The sequence below is a fragment of the Choloepus didactylus genome, chromosome 18 (assembly GCF_015220235.1).
Source record: "Choloepus didactylus isolate mChoDid1 chromosome 18, mChoDid1.pri, whole genome shotgun sequence".
Classification (NCBI taxonomy): domain Eukaryota; kingdom Metazoa; phylum Chordata; class Mammalia; order Pilosa; family Megalonychidae; genus Choloepus; species Choloepus didactylus.
The window spans coordinates 26,294,072-26,318,156 of NC_051324.1; the positions used below are offsets into that span (position 1 = coordinate 26,294,072).

A 24,085-nucleotide genomic window follows, 5' to 3' on the forward strand; every position below is an offset into this window, starting at 1 on the left:
ACAATTGGGGATATATTTGACCCCACAAACAACCAGACTTCTCAGCCACCCTGTCTTTGAATTAAGCAGCATTAAACTGGGTAAAGCCCCACTTCTTGGAGATATGGATCTTCTGGGAGCTTGAATTTGGGCCTGTGTAGCACCTCAATCACATGCTCCTCGTTTTGAAGCTTGGTGTGGATGGACATGATGACTTGGCCAATGTGAACTTTGTCTACTAGGACCCTGTGGCTTTCCAAAGACACCTCACATATCTGTCTGAGCCTAATTTGGGGACAGCATGAGATCAGATATGAACATTAATAGGAAAGGGCTGTCTCCAAGGTCCCTTAGGGCAACCCATGTAAGCAATAGGCTGCATAGTCTACCAAGTAGGCTGCAGTCTGCAGCCATTGTGCACCAAGCCCCCTGGGGAAAGAAGTGTCTATGTTCTGTTGATCAACCAACCTTCCCTTTCCTTTGCACTATTCCTCCTGTTCGATTTTACACATTCTTTAGGCATGTTAATATTTCCAGTTAGGAACAGGAACCACCCCTATCTCCTTCAGGTGATAATACATATCTCTAATCCCATACATCATCTTGTTTAAGGTCCAAGTTGTATGTGTGTGTATGTCTTAATGGACCCTACATTTAGAGACTATGTAGACATAACAATCTCAAATTAGCCCAAGTGGCTGGGTAATTTTCAGTTCAACGTTTCTTAATTTAGAACTGAAAGTGAAGTAGTGAGGGAGTGAAAAGGGCAGTGAATAAAAAATCATTTAGGGAGCTGTGCTGGTTTGAATGTATTATGTCCCCCAGAAAAAGCCATATTCTTTGATGCAATCTTGTGGGGCAGACATATTTGTGGGGATTAATTTGTAACTTTTGGATTAGGTTGTTTGCATGGAAATGTACTCCACCCAACTGTAGGTGATAACTGATGAGATATTTCCATGGAGGCGTGGCCCCACCCATTCAGGGTGGGCCTTGATCAGTGGAGCCATATAAATGAGCTGACAAACAGAAGGAACTTGGTGCAGCTGAGAGTGACACTTTGAAGAGGAGCTACAGCCAAGAGGGACACTTTGAAAGCACAGGAGCTGCAGATGAGAGACAGTTTGAAGATGGCCATTGAAAGCAGACTCTTGCTCCGGAGAAGCTGAGAGGACAAATATCCCAAGTGTAACTAAGAGTGACATTTTTGAGGAACTGCAGCCTGGAGAGGAACATCCTGGGAGAAAGCCGTTTTGAAACCAGAACTTTGGAGCAGATGCCACTCACGTGCCTTCCCAGCTGACAGAGGTTTTCCGGACACCATTGGCCATCCTCCAGTGAAGGTACCCGATTGTTGATGCGTTACCTTGGACACTTTATGGCCTTAAGATGGTAACTGTGTAACCAGATAAACCTCCTTTATAAAAGCCAGTCCATTTCTGGTGTTTTGCATTCTGGCAGCCTTAGCAAACTAGAACAGGAGATTTCTGAACTCTATATGGTTTACATCCCACCCCACTGCCAATTCTCATAGACTAAGAGGGTTGAGGGGAGTCGGCAACCATGAGTATTTTGCATAATCTCTTCAGGCAGTTCTGAAATTCTTTCTTCCCTCCCCATCCCTGTAAGAACTATAATATATTTCATATAATATGATTGAGGTTGGGAATTTGATACACACAGATCCTTATCAAAGGAACTAGATCATTAATGGAATCTGGAGCTCAGTTGCTTTTGAAGAGATGGGAAGATCCCACAAGACTTACTTATACATCAAGGAGGCCTTTGACACTATTTTTGTTTCAGAACCACCCACCTAAGTTGAGGTTTTCTTTTTCAGGAAAGGCATTTACCTACCAGAGTTCTCACCCACCAGGCAGTGGGAAACAAGAGAGCTGGTAGAAATGGGAGTTGCAAAGCTAAAAGAGTATTTGTGCCCCCAATGACTTCTTTGTAATAGGAGAGACCGACTAAAGAGTTTTAGAAAAGGGGGAATGAGTTCACGATCACTTTTGTGGTGGTGAAGGGTGGACATGCAGATTGAATCTTCTTTACAACTGGTCAAATACTCCAACTCACTTTTCTTTTTCTTTTTTTTTTTTTTTGGCTTTTGAAAAATTAGCTTTATTTTAAATTAATTTTGAAGAGTCTAGCTCCTGGCCAATTTCCTATGTTTGATTTTACACATATAAGCCTTTAGTCTTCCCCACTAGAATATAAGCTCCATATAAACTATAGTCTTATTTCATTATATTCAATGTTTCCCCATGGCAGAAGTGTACCAGGGCATACATGGTAAACTATCAATAGATATCTCTTCAATGAATGAATGAATGAATGAATCCACTGAAAGTTTTATGAATCCAGTGAAAGAATACACAGGGAAACCATTTTAATAACCTCATATTTTATAACTATGAAACATTTGTGTTTCAAGAAATGTTATTTGAGAGGTGAATTAGCTGAGATTATCTTTTCTGTTATGTAAGTATATGCTGTGTTTCACAAATATAGTATCATGAACTTGCCCACTGTAGCATATGCTTTTTATGCATTTTTTTATTGTGAACTTTAACATATATATATATAACAATGATAACTTTCAAAGTACGATTTAACAATTAGTTAGAGAACAAATTTCAAAGAATATTGTGGGTTACAGTTCCACAATTTCAGTTATTTCCATTATTTTAAACATAACATATATACAGAAAGGTGTTAACTTTCAAAGTACAGCTCAACAAGCAGTTTTATAGGTTATTTCAAAAAATGTTATGGGTTATAGTTTCACAGTTTCAGTTCTTCCCTTATTGTGAAATATATAATATATACAGAAAGGTGATAACTTTCAAAGCACAATTCAACGAATAGCTATAGAGCAAATTTCAAAGAATGTTATAGGTTACAGTTCCACCATTTCAGTTATTTCCTTCTAGCTATTCTAATACCCTAGCATCTAAAAATTTAAATATATATATATGTATATATTTATATAAAGTTTCAGTATTTGTAATCCACTGTTAAATCCTATCTTGTCTGTTGCTACCCCTTCCTTTCGTTTAATCACTTTCTCAGTCTTCAGAGGTGTCTAGGCAGTGACCATCCTAACTTGTTCATTTTGAAAGGGGATGTTGACATTATGGGGAAGGGGGCTGCGTCTGATTGTTGTTCTTAAAGAGGCTGTTGCCTCTGGGTTTTAAGACTTGTCTGGCATAGGAACACTCTGGTGGATTTAAGTTTCTGAGAGATAAAACTTAATGAGTGAATCTTTTATAGAATCTCAAATAGGAACCTAGGTATTTCGGGACTTCTGTTGGTTACCGCGTGGCATACTGCGGCTGTTTGGGATATCTAGCTGGAGCTTGCGTAAGAAAAACCTTCAGGACAGCCTCTCAACTCTATTTGAGCTCTCTTAGCCACTGTAACCTTATTTTGTTACCTTTCTTTTCCCTGTTTTGTTCCAACTCATTTTTAATCTGAGTTGGCAGGATAATCAGAGTGTAACGCCAGCTTCAAATTATTCTAATTGCAGAAGATGGTGTTTGTCAATGGAGGTGATCCTTTCCAAGGGAGATTTGGAATACATACAAGGGGAAAAAGAAATGGTATTACTGTTGGAATTCTAGTGGCATTGATTTGGTCATTTGATTTGTTGCAACTAGGCAGCAGCAAGATATGAGTGGTTTTTAGCAGTGCAATTTTAAGTCTGTCAACATGTCAGTGAGATACTTTAGAACAATGTACTAGAATATGTTGAGTACTAATGAGGACTGTTGCAGGCCTTCTCCCTCAATTTCCCTCCCTAAAACCAAAGGCCATACTAAGGATTTCACCCTGACTGGTGGCCAAATCAACACAGCATAGGGTGACTACTGGCTTTAGGATTGTAGCTTCCAAAATAAAAAAGATCCCTTTGGCAGGCTCTACCTTGTGTGGCAACCCACTTTCAAACCGTCAAAATTCAGGAAGGGGTTGTTTTCTGTTGAGCTCAGGCTATAACAGAGTTTTCAGACAGGTAGCCCTCAGGCCAGCGGTGGCCTACAAAAATCTTTTGTTTGCCCACATGATTTTTTCTTTTATTTTAAATTTGAGCCCACATTTGAAAATCTTGATGTCTGGCTTTAAAAAAGCATTCAGAACTCTAGTAATATGGGGCCAGCCACAGCATGGAAAGATTGACTAGAACTGAGAACCTTCTTTTTAGATATTCCACCTTAGTCCCCAGCACTCACATAGCACATGGATGTGACTTTATACCCAATGTCATTTGAGCAGTCAGTAGTCAATGAGTGAGCAGTCAGCAGTTGGTGAGTTCCAAAGGTGGAAGCACCAGACCCCTTTTCAGAAGAGCTCAAAGAGAACCTCCAAGTACAAAGCTTCTCTAATAGTAAACACATGGGAAGTTTCCTGGAGATAAATTAGACCCCCCTGGAAGCTATACCAGCTGGTAGAGAATGTAGTGATCGTTCTGCAATAATGCAGAAGCAGTTGGCATTAATCCCTGAGGAAATAGTTATCTCATACCCCCAATAATTTAATTTCCAGTCTTACTGGATAGTCCTAATTCAGCGGTTCTCAACTGAGGTGAGTGTGTTGGGGTTGAGAAAGTGTCACTGGTGATTGACACATGCCACCGCTCCTTCTGATTAAAGGCCACTGTCCTAACCAGTCTCTAAGTGCTATGTGTTCACTTCCACAGGGACGGTAGTTCCTCCTTCAGAACCATGCCTTGGCTCTGATTTCCTGCTGATTGTTTTGCAACTAAAGACAGAAGGTGGAAGCCCGAGGCTTATTAAGGTTGCCCAAAGAAGTGTTTCTCAAATCTGTCTCTGCATGAGAATCTCCTGGAAAGCTTTAAAAATCCAGATTTCTGGCTCTACCTTAGACCTACTGAATTCAAATCTTTTGGAATGGGGCCCAGGTATTCTGTATTCCTAACATGGCCCCCAGGTGATTCTGATGCAATCTTCCCAGCACCAGCCTATGCTTCTAAGATGAACTTTTTAGAGGTACAGGACTACAGATGAGGGGGATGCCCCTGAACACTAATGATGGAACCAGTAACCATGTGCCCTGCACTCAATCCCTATTGTACCATCAGAGCATTTGCCCCTATTAGAGTCCCTGAAGCTGCAGATAGATAGCATAGTCTGGTGTTAAGACTGACCTGAGCTTGAATCTTGTCTCTGCCATTTGCAAACTAAGTAATCTTGAGTAAGTTATGATTCCTTCTGAGCCTCAGTTCCACATCTGTGAAATGGGAATAATAATACTTACTTTACAAGGTTGCTGTGAGTACTCATTAAAATTATACATGTAAAGCATCTGACTGAAACTTGGGTACATGTAGTTATGCAATAACTGAGAACGCTGAGGAAGTTGTAATTGGGTCTCTTCAGCCAGGCACCCTACTACCAGAGTGCTGATGTCAGCCCAGGGCCCAGGTGAGGAGACTGAAGACTCCAGTTTAAGTAGGCCTGAAGATAACATGTAGATTTTGACTTTTCAGCTTTATATACTCAAATTTTAAAAACTACTCTCTTGGTTAATGTATATGGTTCAGTTCAGTCCCCTTAAACAAAACAAAAATTATTCCTGTGGCAGAAATTACTGTTCTTCTCTAATGCCTGTCCATGCCTGTCTCCAAGGAAGAAGATAGAATTATTTAAGCTCCATTCTCTCAATGAAAGACTAGAAGACCAAGCCCCTTCCCCACCCCCCACCCTCCCACCAAATTTGCCCATAAGTTTCCTTGATAATTTGTGAAAAGCTGAAGCAGTGACACAAGTATTTCCCTAAGACATGGAAAACAAAGCCAAGAAGAATGCAACTATAAAATATGTTAATTTCAACCCAGTAAGGGCTCATTAAAAACTTTAAAAAGTTATACTGCTTGCTAAACAAAATTATGTCAGAATCAACCTCAATACATAACAATGGGTTGTTTCCTAAAAAGATGAAGATGGTGATGCAGTTTCAGAAGGTTTCTTATTTGAGCATTTTTTTTCTTTTAAATGTTGATTAATCTCATTTTAGAACCAGGTACCTTCTGGTATTACTAAACTCCAAACCTATGGATTCTGATGCCAGTGCTTGAAGCTGTGGCAAGAAAGAGAAAGACAGAGAAATCCTGATCCAACCGTAGCAGAGACCAGGTTCCTGAATTAGAGCAAGGGAGGCCTGCTGAAGGAGCTGTCCATGCCCTTGGTGCTGACACCCAGCAGCTTCCCACTGCGAAGCTATAGGCAGAAGCAATGTATGGGACAATCTAAGTCCTAAGAGACTCTTACCTAGTAAGACTCCAATAGAAAATATACCTAAATCAGGATGGAATGCTCCTAAATGAGATTAGGCCATCAAAGCCTGCTACCATTGCTTAGCACTGAAGCAGAAGAGGTCCCACAAACATCCCCAAGGACCTGTGGATAACATGCCCCAAGAATCCCACAAATGGGATGGGAAAGGGAACTGAGTACCTAATTTCCTTTATTAGGCTCTTTAATTCCAATACCTCATTTTAATCTTTAGAGACAGGTATCATTACCCTCATTTTCAGCTGGGGAAACCAGACTTAAAAAGTTTGAGTAAATTTACTCAGTGTTATACAGCTAGCAGGTGGTGTGTTCCCTTCCATGAACCTAAGCTTCTGCATCTGAAATTTGTCTAACTTCCAATCTCGTGTCCTTTCAACACATGAGATTTACCTGAGCTGAAGTCAAGACCTAGGAAGAACCATGACTAATGAATGGAAAGGCAGTTTGCCTGGGAAATCAAACTCAGAAAGCAGGTATTTCAGCTAGAATCTTGAGGCACCATGTTAACTCCATTGACTCTTTTCTGTCTGAGGGAGACATCTGGTCACCTTTTCCTCAACCAAGATCCCATCACTTATAGCTACTAAAAAGATGCCTTTCAGTGGGAAGAACTCTGCCGATAAAATGGAGATGATCTCAATTCTAGTAACCCTCCACCTGTAGGAAGAAGTGGGGGCACTGATAGCTCAACCTATAGGGAGCACTGGGGGCATTTAATATGTACCAAATTAACTCATTCCTCACCTCACCCTCCTTTTCCTCTTGTGTTCTCTGTATCAGCTGTCTCAGTGAACCAAGCTGTCAATCTGAGATTCATATTTGATGCTTTCCTCATTCTTTTTCTCCTAACCTCACCAATGATCTCTTGGTCAGTGTTGCCTCCTAAATATCTTTGCAACCCTTCCACTTCCCTCCTTCCCCATTGCAACTGCCCTAATCCAAGTTATCATCATCTCCTGCCTAGACTATTGCAGTGTTCTCCTCACTGGTCTCCTTACCTCCAATTTTGTTCCCCACAAATCTATCAAAGTAATCTAAAATGCAAAGCTGGCCACATTATTCCCCCTTTTTTAAGGTGATGAGCATACTGGTTAAGAGTGAGAGCTCAGAAGCCATATTGCCAGTGTTTGAATCCTAGCTCTGCCATTTACTGTGTATCTATGAGAAAGTTACTTAACTTTCCTATACTTTAGTTTCAGTGTCTGCAAAATGGGGATGATAATAATGGCATCTATCTCAAAAAAAGTTGTTTTTAAGATTAAATAAAATAGTATCATCCACTGCCTAATTTTTCTGTCCCCCCTTTACAGCAGAACTCCTTAAGTAATTCTCTATATTATCCCCAATTTCTCCCTTTCCTTTACCTTTCTTTTTATTTCTTACATTTTAAAAACCTTTTATTTTGAAATACTTTCAAGCTTACAGGATAGTTACAAAAATAATACAAACCCCCTATAGAAACTTTGTCATACCCCTATCCCCCCAGATACCCAGAGCCACCAATTTTAACATTTTGCTACATTTGCTATATCATCCTATCTATCCATCAATCTATCCATCCAGCTATCTATCTGCTTGTCTATGTATTTATCAATCCATTTTCTGAACACTCGAGTATATGTTTTATACATCATGCTCCTTGAACACTTAATATTGCCGTAAACATTTTCTAAAAACAAGGATATTCACTTATTTATCTACCTTAAGTGCAGCTAGCAAGTTCAAGAAATTTAACATGATATAAAGCTTATAGTCTATATTCCAATTTTCTCATATGTCCCAATAATGTCCTTTGAACCTTCTTTCCTCCCTTGTTAGATCTCATCCATGATCATGTATCACCTTTAATTGTAATTGTCTCTTTAGTTGCTCTTTATTTACTTATTTTAATTGTTGGGAGTATGTGTAGGATATAAATTTTCCCATCTCAACCACTTCCAAGCATACCATTCAATAGGATTAATCAGATTCACTATACGGCAGTACCTTCACCATTACTAAATGCATTTTGTCTTGGGCATGCACATGTGGCCTGGGAATTCTCCCATTTACATGGACGCAATTGTCCCCTCTTCCCTAGGAAACAGTTTCCTCACAGTCCTGGGCACTGAACTTTATGTCCTACAGCCAGCAATTTCTTGACCCAGGAGGTGACTTGACTGCTCTCTCACAGCATTCTGTAGGAGAGCTCAGTGAGCTGGCATCTACATTCAGGGCAAGTTCTGAGATGGCGAGTTGGATATACATGCTCCCAGTTTGTGCATGAGGGTTACTCTGCTCTCTCTGGAACCAGGACCAGGGATCCATACCAGGAATCTGGGCCAGCTCCATGCCCAGCCAGTGAAGGGTGGAGGAGGAGTCAGCCTGGGTGCCATAAGATCCTACTGCTTTTAGGTAACCTTTTTCTTAATTCAGGACTTGCCCTGTTACTGGAGTCCTTTAACTATTTTCTGGAGCTTTGAGAAAGATGTTTCTGCCAGTTCTTGCAAGTAGTTCAAAGCTTCTGTGGGGAGGAATGGAGCCCCAAAGCATCTCACTCCACCATCTTGATTGGGCTTTTTCTTTCTCTTTTTCAAAAAACTTTTTATTATGGAAAGTTTCAAAGATACACAAAAAGGGAGGTGGCATAATAAATTCCCATGCGACCATCCCTCAATTTTGATAATTATCAATTTATGACCAATCTTGTTTTATCCACTACCCATTCCTTGTTTGCTGCCCACTACTACTGGATTAATTTGAAGCAAATCCCAACCATATAATTTAACTGTAGATATTTCAATATGTACCTCTAAAAGACAGGAAATCTTCATTTTAAAAAAACCCACAATATCATATCACATTAAAAAAATAACAGTGATTCCTTAGTATAATCAAATATCTAGATTCAGACTTTCAATTATTTCAATTGTCACATTTTTTTAGTTTATTTATTTGAATCAAGAGCTAAAGGGGCATTCATTGTAATTTCTACGTTTACCTTTAAATCTCTTTTAAGCTATAGATTTCTCCCTCTATTTTTTTCTCATTTTTGTAATTTTTTGTTGAAGGAACCAGACTGTGATGGTTAGGTTCATGTGTCACCTTGGCCAGGTGATGGTACACAGGTATCTGGTCAAGTAAGCACTGGCCTAACCCTTACTGCAAGGATGTTTGTGGCTGCTTAATAAATCAGAAGGCTGGTTTGTTAAATCATCAGTCAGTTGGCTACAGCTGTGACTGATGACATCAAGGAAGGGCATGTCTTCCACAATGAGAGAATGCAGTCAGCTGGATTTAATCCAATCAGTTGAAGACTTCTAAGGGAGACAGATGGAGGACCTTCACTTCTTCTTCGGCTGACCAGCGAAGCATTTCCTGAGGAGTTCGTTGAAGTTGCCAGTTCGTTTCCTGAGAAGTTCATCGAACATCTTCACTGGAGTTGCCAGTTTGCTGTCTGCCCTACAGAATTTGGACTCGTGCATACACACAGCTGTGTGAGACACTTTATAAATCTTATATTTACACATATATCTCGTTGATTCTGTTTCCCTAGAGAACCCTAACTAATACACAGACTATTTTTTCCTGTAGAGTTTTTCTTGATTGCATCCCTGTGGTGTTGTTAAATGGGTTCCTCTTTCTTCATGGCTTTTGTAAATTGATAGATCTGGAGGCTTAATCAGATTCAGATTCCTTTTTATTCAGGAGTACATGATGTCTCTTCTTGTGATGTTGTAGCCACTGAGGAGCATTGTCAAAAGGATCTGCATTTGCTTGAACAGTATCCCCATGCTCCAGGAATGTAACATTAAATAACAAACAAAAAATACTGTGACAGGTGGAGAGAGAGACTACATTAAAAAGTTAAAAAACTTTTTCCTTCCTTTGAACAAGAGGCCCCATGTTTTCATTTTGCATTGGGCCCTGAAAATTATGTAACCAGCCCTGTAGTGCTCAAAAAATATTTGTAGAAGGAATGAATGAATAATATATGTAAAGTCCTTAGAGGTATCTTGCATGTGGTAAGCAGCCTGTGGAAGTCAGCTATTATCATTCGTTAATGACCATTTCTTGCTTCAAGTTTAACACTTACACTATACTCAACCATAGTTCTCTACCTGCTTCATGATGTTTCCAGTACATATGCCCTTGCTCATTGTATTCTCTGCCTGGAGTTACCATCCCCATTCCTCTCTTTCACTTTCACTTACATGGCTACCACTCAATTCAGTCATTGCATCCTCCAAGGTAGCCTTCTCTGACTCCTTGGTCTGGGTGAGACTTCCCTGCTCTCTCTTCTCCCTTAACACCTTTCATTTTCTTTCTCTGTCAGGCTCGGTTCTTCCAAAGTGGGTGTTTGGAGTTTCATCTAAGGCCCAGGGCCTCATCTGGTGAGGTTAGGAATGTGGTTGTATCAACAACTGGTTTTGGCACTTCATTTGCCAGGAGCGCCGCCCCCCCCCCCCACCCCCCTACCCCGCCACCCCGCCAGCCCTATGGCTACTGAGTTGAACAGCTGCTCTTCCTCTGCTTTATAACTTATCCGGAACAAAGTTGGTTGTGCTGCATTAGTCCCAGGATACAACTAGGACAGGGGCTTGCCCAACCACAGCCTGCTATTGTCCTAGTTGTGCAAATGGGCAGTTCTTCTGCAACCATAATGCAGTTTCATTAGCATTGGAGCCTTGTGCAGTTTCTTTTTTTGCGTGTGCTTATTAATCTCTCTGAGCTTTAGCATCTTCATCTATGAACTGGAGATAAGAATGTCTACCTGGTAGGGTTGTTGAGAAGTTTGAATAAAGAATGCCAGCTCACAGTAGGCGCACAGAAAATGTGTGCACCCCCTTTTGCCTGACATATTATTAGCTATTGGCATGTGCTCTTTCCATTGTCATGGACCTCCTGGTTACCACGTTGCTGTGAACACCCTTAAGCTGCCCCAGCTCCATCCTATGTGTCATAATGGTTCTGCCTCAATGAGAGGGACTATCTCTCTAGTAGGTCCTCCTGGCCTCTGAGGGAGAGAAAAATCATTGTTTTGGTTCAAGTGTGATAAACAGTGATTGACAGGCCTGAAAAAGAAGCTGTTGAATAACAGGGAAAAAGCCTCTAATTATTCCCCTTAACCTGTCTGTTATCCTGTCTGTTCAATTCATACTTTGACAACTGCCTTTCCCCCTGCTTTAACTGTTTAGGAATAAATTATTTTGAAGAAATGTGTTTTCAAATAAATTTGTTAAGGCTGAAATGTTGACATTTGGAAAATTCTCTATATTCTGAATCTGAGTCTCTGCCGACACACACACCAAGGGTGTTGGGGGTTAGTTCTCACACTGAGGGCCCTGGGCCAAGAGGGAGAGACCATCTGCCAGTCCTGAATCCTTCCTAAGTAGCTGAGCCACCTTAGGCAATCCCTTACCCTCTTGAGACACAGCTTCTCCATCTGTAAAATGGGCATACCTTCATACTGCTTGGAATAATGGAGGCAATCACACACACAGAATTGGAGTTGCTCTCTCCCTTGTCCCTTCTATCTTCCCTTCTCTTCTTTACTTCTCTACCTCCACTCATTCCCCTCTCCCTTCCTTCCATCCTGATCCTGGCTTTCTCTGAGATCTCCATATTTTCCCCTCTCTATTTATGACAGGTAATTTCTAAATGCAATGTGTATCTTGGATTGGTCCCTGGAATAGAAAAAGGACATTAGTGGGAAAACTGGTGAAATCTGAATAAAGTCTGTAGATTAGTTAAGAGTACTGTACCAGTGTTAATTTCCCAGTTTTGACAATGTACCATGTACGATGTTAATGCTAGGGGATACCGGGTGGAGGCTATGCAGGAACTCTCTGGACTATTTTTGCAACTTTTCTGTAAATACAAAATTATTCCAAAATAAGAAGTTTTTTTTTTTTAAACTTCCCTTCTCCTGTGATATCTCAGCACCACCTCTCATCAAAGTAGTTTCCCAGCAAAAACAATTCTCTCCCTAATAGGATTTCTGGTGCCAGCTGTTGTGATAATATGGTTTTCTCTGTCTTGTTTCAAGTGTACATTATTGCATATAATCTGCACAATAATCCATGTGGTAGGTTTTATTGCTCCTATTTTACAGGTTTGGAAATTGAGGCAAATGATAGTCAAGCGTTGTGGTAGGGTAAACGGCAGAGACTCTACCAGTTCAAATCCAGTTTTCTTTGATTTCAAAACCCATGCTCTCAATCACACTGTTAGCCTTCTTTCCTTTTCTTTTGAGGAGTTGTACCTCTTACAAAAGCATTTAACTTTCTTAGTTCACAAGTCAAGGTACCCTGACGATCATGGTAAGGAAACTCATCCCACCCATGCAACCATTAATTCAACAAACATTTATTGAGCACCACGCTGTGTTCTGGTTCCTGTGCCAAATGCTGGGGTTCTAGAAATAAATAAGACATAATTCCTGCCCTCAGAGGGGCTTCTGTCCGGTAGAGGAGACAGACAGGAAAATAAATAATTTCAGTGCAATTAGACAAGTCCAGCTATAAAAAGATGGAAGGAAGCGGCAATGGGGGTTATGAAGAAACAGATCACTGATGCCTGAGGCTTCGGGAAAAGTTTTGGGGAGGAAGAATGGCTTTAATTGCATATGTAAGGACAAAGAAGTGTTTTTCAGGGGAATCAGAAGTAGGTGCAGGGCACTGGCAGCCCAGGAAACAGCAGGAGCAAAGGCATAGCAGTGTGAAAGAACAGCAGGAGGTGTCAATTCTGTGGTCTGCCTGGACTCTGGGTGTCTGTGTCATGGGACGTGAAGCCACAGTAGCACAGGGGCCAGGTCATGGGGGCTCTGGGAGCCAGCTAGGGAGATTCAACTTTATCCCGTAGGTGATGGAGGAGAGGCAGGGACAGAATTGTAAGGGAGTGACATGGTCGTGTTTGTGGATTGTGAGAGGAGGGATTAAAGGTTCAGGAAATTTGTCAGGATGCTACAGCAAACCAGGTGAGATGGTGCGGAAGCCTCAGCTAGGACATAGGAGAGGGAATGAGAGGAGGATGGATACGAGAGACGTTCAGAACAGCAACTCCATTCTGGCCCGAACTTTGGAATCACCCTTATTCCTCACTTTCTCTGACTGCCCTCATCCAATCCAACAGGAAATCCTGTAGGTTCCACCTTCAAAATATATTTATAATCTGGCCACTCCTCACCACCTGTCTCCTTGCCACCCTAGTCCGAGCCACCATCACCTCTCATTTGGATTATTGCAGTGACCTCCTAACTTGTTTCTCTATTTCCTCCTTGCTCCACATGGCAGCCAGGGGGTCCTTTAAATCTAACCCACATCTTTGTTGCTCCCCTGTTCAAAACCTTCCTATGCCTTCCATCTCATGCAAAGGATTATCCAAAATTCTTACAATGGTCTCCAAGGCCCTACATGATCTGGCCCCTGGCTACCTCTCAGGCCTCATTTCCTACCACTCTCCCCTCATTCATCAAGTTCAAGCCACACTGGCCTCACTGCAGTTTTGCCAACACATCAAGCTTGTTTCCATTTTAGGGCTCTTAAACGTATTCCTCGCTCTGCCTGAAATGCTCTTTCTCCAGATACCTACCTGCACGGCTCCCTCCTTTACTTCATTCAAGTCTTTGCTCAAATGTCACTTCATCAGTGAATCCTTCCTTAACTGCTCTATATGAAAAAAGCACCCTCCTCACTCACTATCCTTTTACTTTTTTCTTTTTCTTCATAGATCTAGCCATCTGACATACTAAAAATTTATTTATTTGTTAATGGCCTCTCTTCTAGGGTCCCCACCAGAATATAAGCTCCACTTGAGCAGGTACTTTATCTGTATCCCCAGTACCTAGAGCAGTGTATGGTGCATAGTGGGTGCTCAAAAAATATTTGTTGAAATCTTTGTTGAAAATTAGAATTGCCAGGATTTGGTCATTGTTTGATATAGAAAATGAGGAATAGGAAGGTGTGAGGGGTTGAGAATTTCTTAAACAGGGCTTGATAGAATTAGTTTATGTGGTTATTACCAAGAGTTTCTTGTCCTCTGACCCAGCTTCTCTTGGGCACCTTTAGGTGCCAACATGTTTTGCTCCATTAAAGCCTCATCAATGCAAAAATACTAAACCTCCTGAGGAGCCAACTATGACACCGGATCTGTGACTGGGCTAGGTAGGAGAACTGCACCTGAAGAGGACACTTTGCTTCCTTATCTACTGATAATCACTCATGCTGGGCAGAGGGACCATTTGGGTCTGTACCCACGCCATGGACACTGGTCTGAGGACTGCCTTTGTGACAGACTTCTTGGAGCAGAGCTGGCAAGGCACAAAAAGGGGCAGAAGCCACAGTTGCATACATGGGGTTCAAGGTGGAGAGGACCACAGCAGGGGCTGGATCGACTGCCGGGCCTTGCCCACTGAGGTGAGACAAAGAGAGGAGAAAAGAGAAAGGAGAGGCAGGGGACAGTGCACAGATGTAGAGGGAGGAGAGTACATAAAAGAAGGAAAGTGAAAGGAGGAAAGGAAGAGCAAGTGGAAAGAGGCCTCGGTGCAAAGAGGAGGCGAACAGACACGACTTCAAAAGGGAGAGGAGCGAATGGACCCAAGCATCCTCCACATGCTGGGTGGGCAGCTGTCAGAGTCTGCTCCAGAACTGCGGTGGGACTTCAGCTGCTTTTGCAAACACTCCGGGTACTTTGCTTCCCACTCCTTTTATGAGAAGCTCCCCATAGATGGGGGATGATGGCAGAGCAGAATCCTACATTCTTGGGTCTCTGACTACAATGCCCATGGACCATACCACCATGACAAACAAGAGCCCTCTCTCTGTTCTCAGTGCTCATCTAGGCCCTTTGCCTGATCCCCCTTTGACTGATGAAAACATCTCTTGAGTTTCTGACCAGTTGGATTTTCTCTCTTGTTTTCAGTCTTTTTCTCTTTATTGGGATGGATAGACGTCCGCATACTTGCTTTGACCTTTAGTGTCTCAAGGGCAGGCTTGCATCTCTAGTCATTCTTCTTTGTATAACACCCTACCCAGATGGAACCTCATTATCCTCAGGTCTTTCCTAACCCCCTTCCCACCTTCTCACCAAGGAAGCACTGGACAGCTTTCCTACTCTTCCTCTTTCCTCTCCCCTGATTTATTAGGGTTGGGGTGAAGACCTGGCATCTGAATTTTAATGAGTAACTTAGGTGATTCTGGTGCAGGTGGTCTATGGATCATGCATTCAGAAACAATGCTTCACAGTTTACATGAACCTCTTCTTCCATTACCTCCATTACTTGTACAAGGACCCTTTTTTTCTTTAGCCATGACCTCTTAGGAGCCTGCAGAGGAATGAATTTAGCTGACAGGGACTTGGAAAATCTACTATCCTCTTGAAGCCAAGAGGCCACACAGAAGCAAGTGGTGTGACATCTCAAATTCATTGAAGAGGACACTGTACAAAGATATTATAGATAAGATTTTGCCACTGTTATCTCTTCTAGCTCTTCTCTATTTTGTCTCCTCTGTCCCATCAAAATCCCTATCCCATGATGAAGAATTGGAGGAAAGGCATCCAAACGTAGCCTTTCTGGAGCTTATGTTCTTTTGGATTCCCCATAATGGATAGCACCACTAATCTTGTCCTCAATTCCAGAGGTTTTCGCCATCCTTAATTGTACCACCATGTTTAAAGACCTACATTTTATATATCAGACAGGACAACTTGGTCTTCTATCGGGGGCCATTAAACACTTTAGATGAAGAAAAGTTAGGATGTAGTAGACATAGACTGAAACAAAAGAGATAAGAAAAGCCACCACATAAACACCAGTTACTTCAGGGCCATTCCATTTTGAGGAAGGAAGGTGAAATCCTTGGTTCAGACACAGAAAGGAGGGAGAATGGTAGTTTTCTCCCTTTAACAAGGTTTAGTCCACTTCTATTTGATGATCAGGGCCTACAGGTGATTAAGATTCTGTAGCATTATGTCTCTGTGACCTTATGACTTGACACTCATCTACCTTGTTTGATCCTCACAACCTTTGTTGTAATATAATGTGATACAATTAATTAATTACTTCAGCAAATATTCATTAAGCTCTCACTGTGCACCAAGTGCTCTGTTAGGTCTCTGAGATATACAGAGGTAAATTAGGCAGGATCCTTGTCTCCATGGAGTCTACAGTCTAAGGGCTAATTCCTCAAAGGCAAACCAAGGATCAGAGAAGCCAAGTGACCTTCCTGAAGTTGCAAAACAAATAGTGGCTGAGTCATGATTGAAGCCAGGAACCCATTCTTTCTTCTCCATGGGACCTGGTTACTGAGATCATGCTCTCTTATTCTTGACATCTCAAGATGCAAATTCTAACCAAAGGCTCTAGGTGACTTTTTCCCGCAGTTGAGCCACCAGGTCCTGACCACCCTCCAACCACCAGCCCTTCTGAATTAGAATCACTGATGCTTTCTATGTGCAGTCCCAGTTCCTCCAAATTTCCAAGCCAATCCTTTCAGGCAAGGGTTTCGTACATCTATATGGCTTCCTGCTACTCTAAGCACTCACTTATCAAGTTTCCCAATAATGTCTCCCCTTACCCTCGTTATGGGTTGTGTCCCCAATAAAGTTAAGTTGAAGTCCTTATCCTTAGTACCTCAGCATGTGACCTAATTTGGAAATAGAGTTATTATAGATGGAATTAGTCAAGTTAAAATGAGGTCATGCTGGAGTATGACCGGTGTCCTTATAAGAAGAGGAAAGAAGACATAGACAGATAGACACTGGAAAGAAGGCAATGTGACCACTGAGGCAGAGATTGGAGTGATGCTGTCACAAGCCAAGGGTTGCTGATTGATGGCAGGCCACCAGAGTCTAGGAAAAGGCAAGGGAGGATCCTCCCCAATAGGTTTCTGAGGAAACATGGCCCTGCTGACACCTTGATTTTGAACTTCTAGACTCCATAACTGTGAGGATATAAATTTCTGCTGTTTTAAGCCACCCATTTGTGATACTTTGTCACGGCAGCCCTAGGACACAAAGACACTCCTTCACAAGCAGGTTGAGAATATCCCTAAGGTGAAACATATTTCCCTTTTGCCTAGAGCATCCTCCACCCCTCCCATATCAGTCACTGCAAAGTGGGTCCAGCAGAGACAAAACCAAGAGGTGTGCAGGGACAGTTGTGATAGAGGGAATGAGGTTCTGAAGTCAGATGGTTTGGGATTGAATCATGCCTCTGCTCTTCATGACCTGTGTAATCTTGGGCAAGTTACTTCACCTCTCTAAGCCTCCCTTTCTGCATCTTGCAAGATTTGTAAGGTGTCTGACCTAATATTTGGAAAACGCAAGTAGCTACAAATGACAGCAGTCAACTATTACACTGTCCTGTTGGTAGGGGACTCCAAAAGCTGAGCAGAGGAGATGGAAAAGCCATTGCTTAGAGAAGGAATCAATCTTCAGGAAGAGGGAAACAAAGCCAGTATGTATGTTTTTTGAGGGGTGGGGATGGTGGTAAAGAACCTCCTAGTTCTGTCTGGTGGCATATGTGGTAGCCTACCAAGGTGGCCCTCAGTGATCCCAAGCTCCTGGCATTTTTGCCCTTATGTAATCCTAACCCCTTAAGTGGCTAGTGACTCTCTTCTAGCAAATGGAATACAGCAGAAGTTATGGATGGCACTTTTATGTTAGGTTACAGAAAGGCTGTGGCTTGCACCTTGAGTGTGCTCTCTCTTGCTCCACCTGATCAGATCACTCATGCTGGGGGAAGAAACAGGCTACCATGTCGTGAACAGCCCAATGGAGAGGTCCATGTGGCATGGAAAGGAACTAAAGTTCTCATTCACAACAGCTTGTGAGGAACTGAAGCTGGTCAACAGCCACGTGAGTGAGTCTGGAATTGGATCCTTCAGTTCTAGTCGAGCATTCAGATGAGACTGCAGCCCTGAACGACAGCTTGGCTGCAACCTCATTAGAGAACTTGAGCCAGAGGCACACAGCTAAGCCACATCCAAATTCCTGACCCATAGAAACTGTGAAATAATAAATACTTCTGTTTTAAGCAGGTAGGCTTCAATGTAATTTGGTTTGCAGCAATAGATACAAAAGCATTTTTGCTGTTGGGGCCTTTTGTTTTATAAAGTCCACTCCTGTCTTGGGGCTTCTCCAGGAGCCCACGTAGCCTGATAGCAATTAAAACTGGGGAACCGGAGTGTGCTGAGGGCAATGGAGCTGTAGGAGAGTGCCCAGTATAGCAGAAAGTAATTCTATGATGACCTCATCCCTCAGAGAACAGCTATGGAGGATCACAGGAGTGGAGAATAAAGCCTCTCTGTGGTACAAGCCCAGCTGGGCTGGACAAGGCCTAATGGCAAATCTTGGGCCAAAAGTGTTAAAGGCTGTGGACTTCCCCTTGGCAAGGATGGGGCTCCCAGCAGGTCACAAGGGATGGATGAAAAGTCAGAGGAAATTGGGTCAACACTGCAGAGATTAGAAGCATTTTTGTGTTAGCGTCCAAAGACCAGGCTCTGATATTTACTAGCTGTGTGACCTTCAAGCAGTTGTTTAACCTCTCTGAACAGAACCTTTAAATGGGTATTATAATAATATCCACTTTGAAGTGTTATTTTGAGGATTAAATGGGATAACATAGGTAAAGTTTTAAACAAAAAGCAGGTTAACAGTTGATGTTGCTATTATTCCTGGAAAGGATAGGAATCCAAGTTTGAGGTTTGGCCTCAATCATCTCTGCTGGGGTCCGAGTGGGTAAAAGAGGCCAGCAGGCCTCTCCAAAGGAGGGTTGGGAGGGAAGTTTGGTGAGCTGCTCTCTCAGAAACAAATGCATGTAATTTCTTTATTTTGCTCTTCAGCTTGAAAAATTGTGCACACTTGCTCCTTTGATAAGTTCTTATTAGGGAATAGATGAAGTCATTCTCCTAGGATCCCAAATGAAGGAGAGCTGGGATTAGATCCCACCACTGTCATCTGTCTCTGGTCTGACTGCCCATCCCCTGGCCAAGAGTCACCAGGCCATGCCCTCAACTTGCTGGTGGACGTAACTCTTTGTTCACTGTTTGAGGGGAGACAGGGAACTTCACCCAGTAAAAGACTCATAAACCAAGGAGAGTATTATCTCATTTCATAATATTATTTGAAGTAGAAAATAAAAGGGGCTTTGTTCAAAAAATAAAATAAATACACAGGTAAAAGGCCAATAGAGCTACCAAGGATAACCTAAAAGAGAACTGGAACATTAGAGAATTCATATGAAAAAGTCCTGTAGCTTATCAAACATGGGGAAAACCTTCAGATATAGTTCAACCCTTAACCTGAGGAAACTTTTACAGGCAGCTTAGTCCAAGAAGTCAGTGAGCAAAAATGGACAAAGATTCTGACCCCAAAGTCATGACTCATGTTTCTCCAGGGAATTTGTATAGGAGCAACACCCAGGAGGCTGAATCCACACCTCATTAATCTCAGCTACTTCACACTGAGATGAAAGTATCAGTCTAATGAACCGGCAAACCAGATAATATTAGAAGAGAAGTGCTGTTCCAGAAATCATAGCAAAGTTTTTGTAGAAAAGATTACAGAAGATACATGATTATAAAGGATAGATACGATTATCACAGTCGGGTGTAGGGATTTAAAACAACTAATAAATTGAATGCTAAGAACATAGTTGGCCAGTTCCCAAGATTTGCAAGGATTATATTTCTGAGTCTGCAATATTTTGAAAATTACACGTGTTGAAGTTGCATATGTGAATCTAACAATTCCAAAGATTAAATATTGTATACAAGGCCCTATAGAGTGCATGGCATGATGGGATTGCCTGCTTGTGATTAGGCTTTAAAATTTTTGAAACCTTAGTGGGTATGTTAGTTTCCTAACTGCTAAAAAAAATACCAGGCAATGGGCTAGCTTAACAAAGGAATTTATTGGCTCCTGGATTCAGAGGCTAGAAGACTTGCTTCTTTTCGGGTTAGGTATCTTCTGGTTGGATGGCAATCTTTGGGTTTCCTTGGCTTTTCTGTCACATAGCAATGCACGTGGCAGCATCTTCTCCTTTCTCCTCTGGGTTCCATTTACTTCCAGCTTCTCGTTGTTCCCTGTAGTTTCTCTTTCTATGTCCAATTTCCTTTGCTTATAAGGACTTCAGCCATAATGGATTAACACTCACCCTCATTCAGTTTGGTCAAATCTTAACTAATAACAGCTTCAACGTTCCTATTTACAAATGGGTTCACACCCACAGGACCAGGGGTTGAGATCTGACATGCCTTTTGTGAGGGACATGATTCAACCCAACAGTGGGTAAAAGCAAGAAAATACTCTCATTTAAAGTTTTCAGATAATTTTATGTATCCAGATTTAGAGACCTCAATTCATGTTTGAGGACAATTGCTGCTTTAAGAAAAATATCAGAATGACCTTTAATTGTCCAGATGTAAAACATGTGTTCACTCATCTCATTTTTTCTTGACGGAAATAGTGACATCATTGTTAAACTGTCTGTAGATATTGATAATGTAAATTATGACTCTATAAATCTACCATTTATTGAGCATTTACCATGAGGTCATAAGAACCATTTGGGCTACTCATTAAACATACAGATTCTGAGCCCTTCCCTGGGCATTCTGATTCACTAGGCCTGGGATAAAGCCCTGGAATCCCTAGGTTTAACAGGTTCCTATGATGGGGCAAGTTTAGGAAATAGTGCTTTATGGGATTTATATCACTTAATTGTTACAATTGCCTTCTGAGGCAGGTACATTATTACCTCTATTTTACAGATGAGGAAACCAGCTCAGAGTGTAAGATATTGTACAGCCAAGTCAAGTAGCTCCACCCAGGTCTCTGTCCCCAAAGTCAGACACACAGCCATTATACTGCACTGCCTGGCAGGTATGGTTGAGCCAGGGCTGCAGCTCCCAGCTGGCTGGATATTTCCACATACAACCCCACCAGGTTGGGTGATGGGCCATTGCTTGCAGGGGTTGGGACAAGAGTGAGAGAATGGAAGGCAGGAAGATCTTTTTGGTGAGATACTTAAAGAGACTGCGCTCAGGCAGTGCTGCTTTGGGGCCCAGGGGATAAAATGTGATTCACAGCTGGAGTTCTGGGTCCTGGGCAATGCTGATGTACACTCAGCAGGTGACTTGGCTTACAGTAATAAATAAATCAGGTCTGGGAGCTTTCCAGGCTATGAGCAAACTCTGGACTGTGGTCAATTGATGAGAGAAAATGCCTGTCCAGGGAGCTACCTGAACTTCCCTAGGGACACCCCTCTAACTCATAGATTTACGACCTATGGCCAAGGTCATTCAAGCAAAAACCTCTTTTCTTTCTGGCCCCAAAATCTACCCATATCTACTCCCTGACTTTCCTTTCAGAAGTTTGCCTTCTGTTTCTCCTACTTTCCTCTTCACTCCTTCTTCATCAGTTTTCCTCCCCTGCCCCTCAGCCTTTCAGAGGCAGCTTGGCAGTTTTCCACAGAGAAATCCTGTTCTGGGCAAAAGCTATATGATTAGAAGTCATGGAGCCCTTGCTTCTGTCTCCTGCGGGCCCCCTCCTGAGGCCCAGGGCCCCTGACAGCCTGACTCTGGTGTCCCGGCTGCCTTGCCAGGCTTGTAGACCTCTCCCCAGTAATGCAGGTATCTTAGCACAAGGCCTGGCCCGTGGAAGACAAGCCACTCACCCCAGTGTCCTCTTTATCCTACTTCAGGCTCCAGAAACGACTCACTGTACTGATTGTTATTGCTATTACTATTACAAAGAGGCATGCCATCTCAGACCAGCAAGGAGAAATCATATTCCCCAGCTCATCTCCTCCCACCAAGTCTTAAAAAAGGCCCTTACTCTGCAACGATGTCGTCAGCCAGGACAAAGGAGGCAACTGTGGCCCAGATCTCTTCTCCTTAAGAGAAGTCCAGTGTGTGAAAACTTACAGTTCTGGGAATAATAAATTATGATGATGGCGGTTCTTTTAAACAGGAGTCTGTGGGGAAAGATAAGCAGGACCTCACCACAAAGGACTTGCGATCATGGGCAGGGCCTGGGAAAGACTGTTAAGAAAAGACAATGAAGAGCTGTCACAAAAGACAGAAAGTTGCTTCTTATAGTCACAATTATGCCTTAAAAAAAACACTAATTTTCAACATGTTTCCTTCCAGTTGTCTTTCTTTGCATATTTTTTTGAATGTAGAGATTGTAATGCATATGTACTTTTGCATACTGGTATTTTTAATGTAAAACAAATATTTCTCCAAGTTTTTATGAACTCTTTATAAACATCAGTGTTAGTGGTTGAATGATACTCCATTTTATGGATGTACCATAATTTATGTAAACGTTCCCCATTGTTGATCTTTTAGTTTCCAGTTTTTTTTTTCCTATTATAGGTAAGAAACTCTGCAACGAAGAGCTTTGTGCATTAAACTTTTCCATTTTTTAGATTATTTCCCAAAGGTAGGCAATCAGGGGTCAAAATGCTGGATCCCATATTCTTGAGCTTCTTGAGACTAGACTATTACTAATTTGGGAGGATTTTGCCATCATTCTTAAGAATCCTAGCTCTGGATTCAGACAGCCTGAGGGCAAACCCTTGTTCTGACATTTACCTGTTTAAACTTGGGCAAGTTGCTTGACCTTTTAAGTGTCAGATTCCTTAGCTGTAAATTGGGGAGGATGATAGCACCTTCGCAGCTGCTAGGAAGGTGAACTGAAATCATACAGACAAAGCTCAGGGATTGGCAGAGAGTGAGTGCTCCATAAATAACAGCTACTATTAATTTGCCTATTTTTGCTTATCAATGAAGATGGACCTTTTCACTGAATGTGTATTATCTGTTTAAATTTCCCTGTGTGTGTAAAAGTGTGCATGAATTAAGATATATTATTTTAGGGTGGAAAAAATTAAATAATAAGGAGCACTAAAAGGAAATACTTATCAGGCAAACTTCTGGGCACATGTAAGTCTTTCTCAGGGCTCATCTAACCCCAAAGAAAAACAGGTCCTATTACCTCATAGTATCTACACAGCACATCACCGTATCTGTCATAAGACCATCATTTTCCTTTTTAAAGTTTTCTTTTAAAACTAACTACATTCTTAAGTATGATTTTTAGCATGTTAAGGATATCCCGGGGGAGCATATCACCAATCGTGGAACAAATTCAAAACGAAAGCCGGCTTCAATTTCCAGAAGTCTGTAGTACCGCCAAGCTCTCCGGGAGCACATGTCTCTGTAAAGTGAGAACTCCCAGGGCAAGCAGCCGAGTTTGCTCCCGGCGGCTTTTAGCCTCGTAGGAGCACAGAGCCGCAGAGCAGCCGCCACGGCTTCCCTCCCGCTGACAGCGTCTATAAATCCATTTCCTGTCTTGTAATTATGTCTCATGTAGTAATTAGCCCCTTCATATCAATGAAGCGAAATTTCCATGTGTAATGGAGTGAAGCCTGAGCGTATGAGAGGAATTGAAATGCGGCTTTGGCAGGCGGGAGGGGGCGGCCCTCGGGTCTGTGGAGCCCTACTGTGCGCTGGGCGCTTTGCATGCACCCTCCTCCCCGGCGCCTTCACCTCTGCTTTCGTTGTCGAGTGCAGCTTCTGCGCGCTCCCTGGGGTGGACAGGGAGGGGAGCGGAACCAAATCCACCCGCGGTGCCTTGTTGACCCTGCGAGCCCCAGACACCCGGGTCCCCAAGAAGGAGGTGCTTTGAGGAGCTGGCGAAGGTTCATTCTCCGACCCTGCCCCGCAGGCCTTGTTCCCTCCTGGAATTTCACGCGGCCACTGTCCCTTCACAGCCCGATCACAGGCAGGCCTGGAGCCAGCATC

General features: G+C 42.4%; 1 non-coding gene across 1 annotated transcript; it reads right to left on the reverse strand.

Moving 5' to 3' along the window:
• Window positions 1-311: 311 nt before the first annotated feature.
• LOC119515084 lies at window positions 312-446 on the reverse strand. Its single transcript, XR_005212978.1, has one exon. It is a non-coding gene; the product is annotated as a small nucleolar RNA SNORA70 (small nucleolar RNA).
• Window positions 447-24,085: the final 23,639 nt, after the last annotated feature.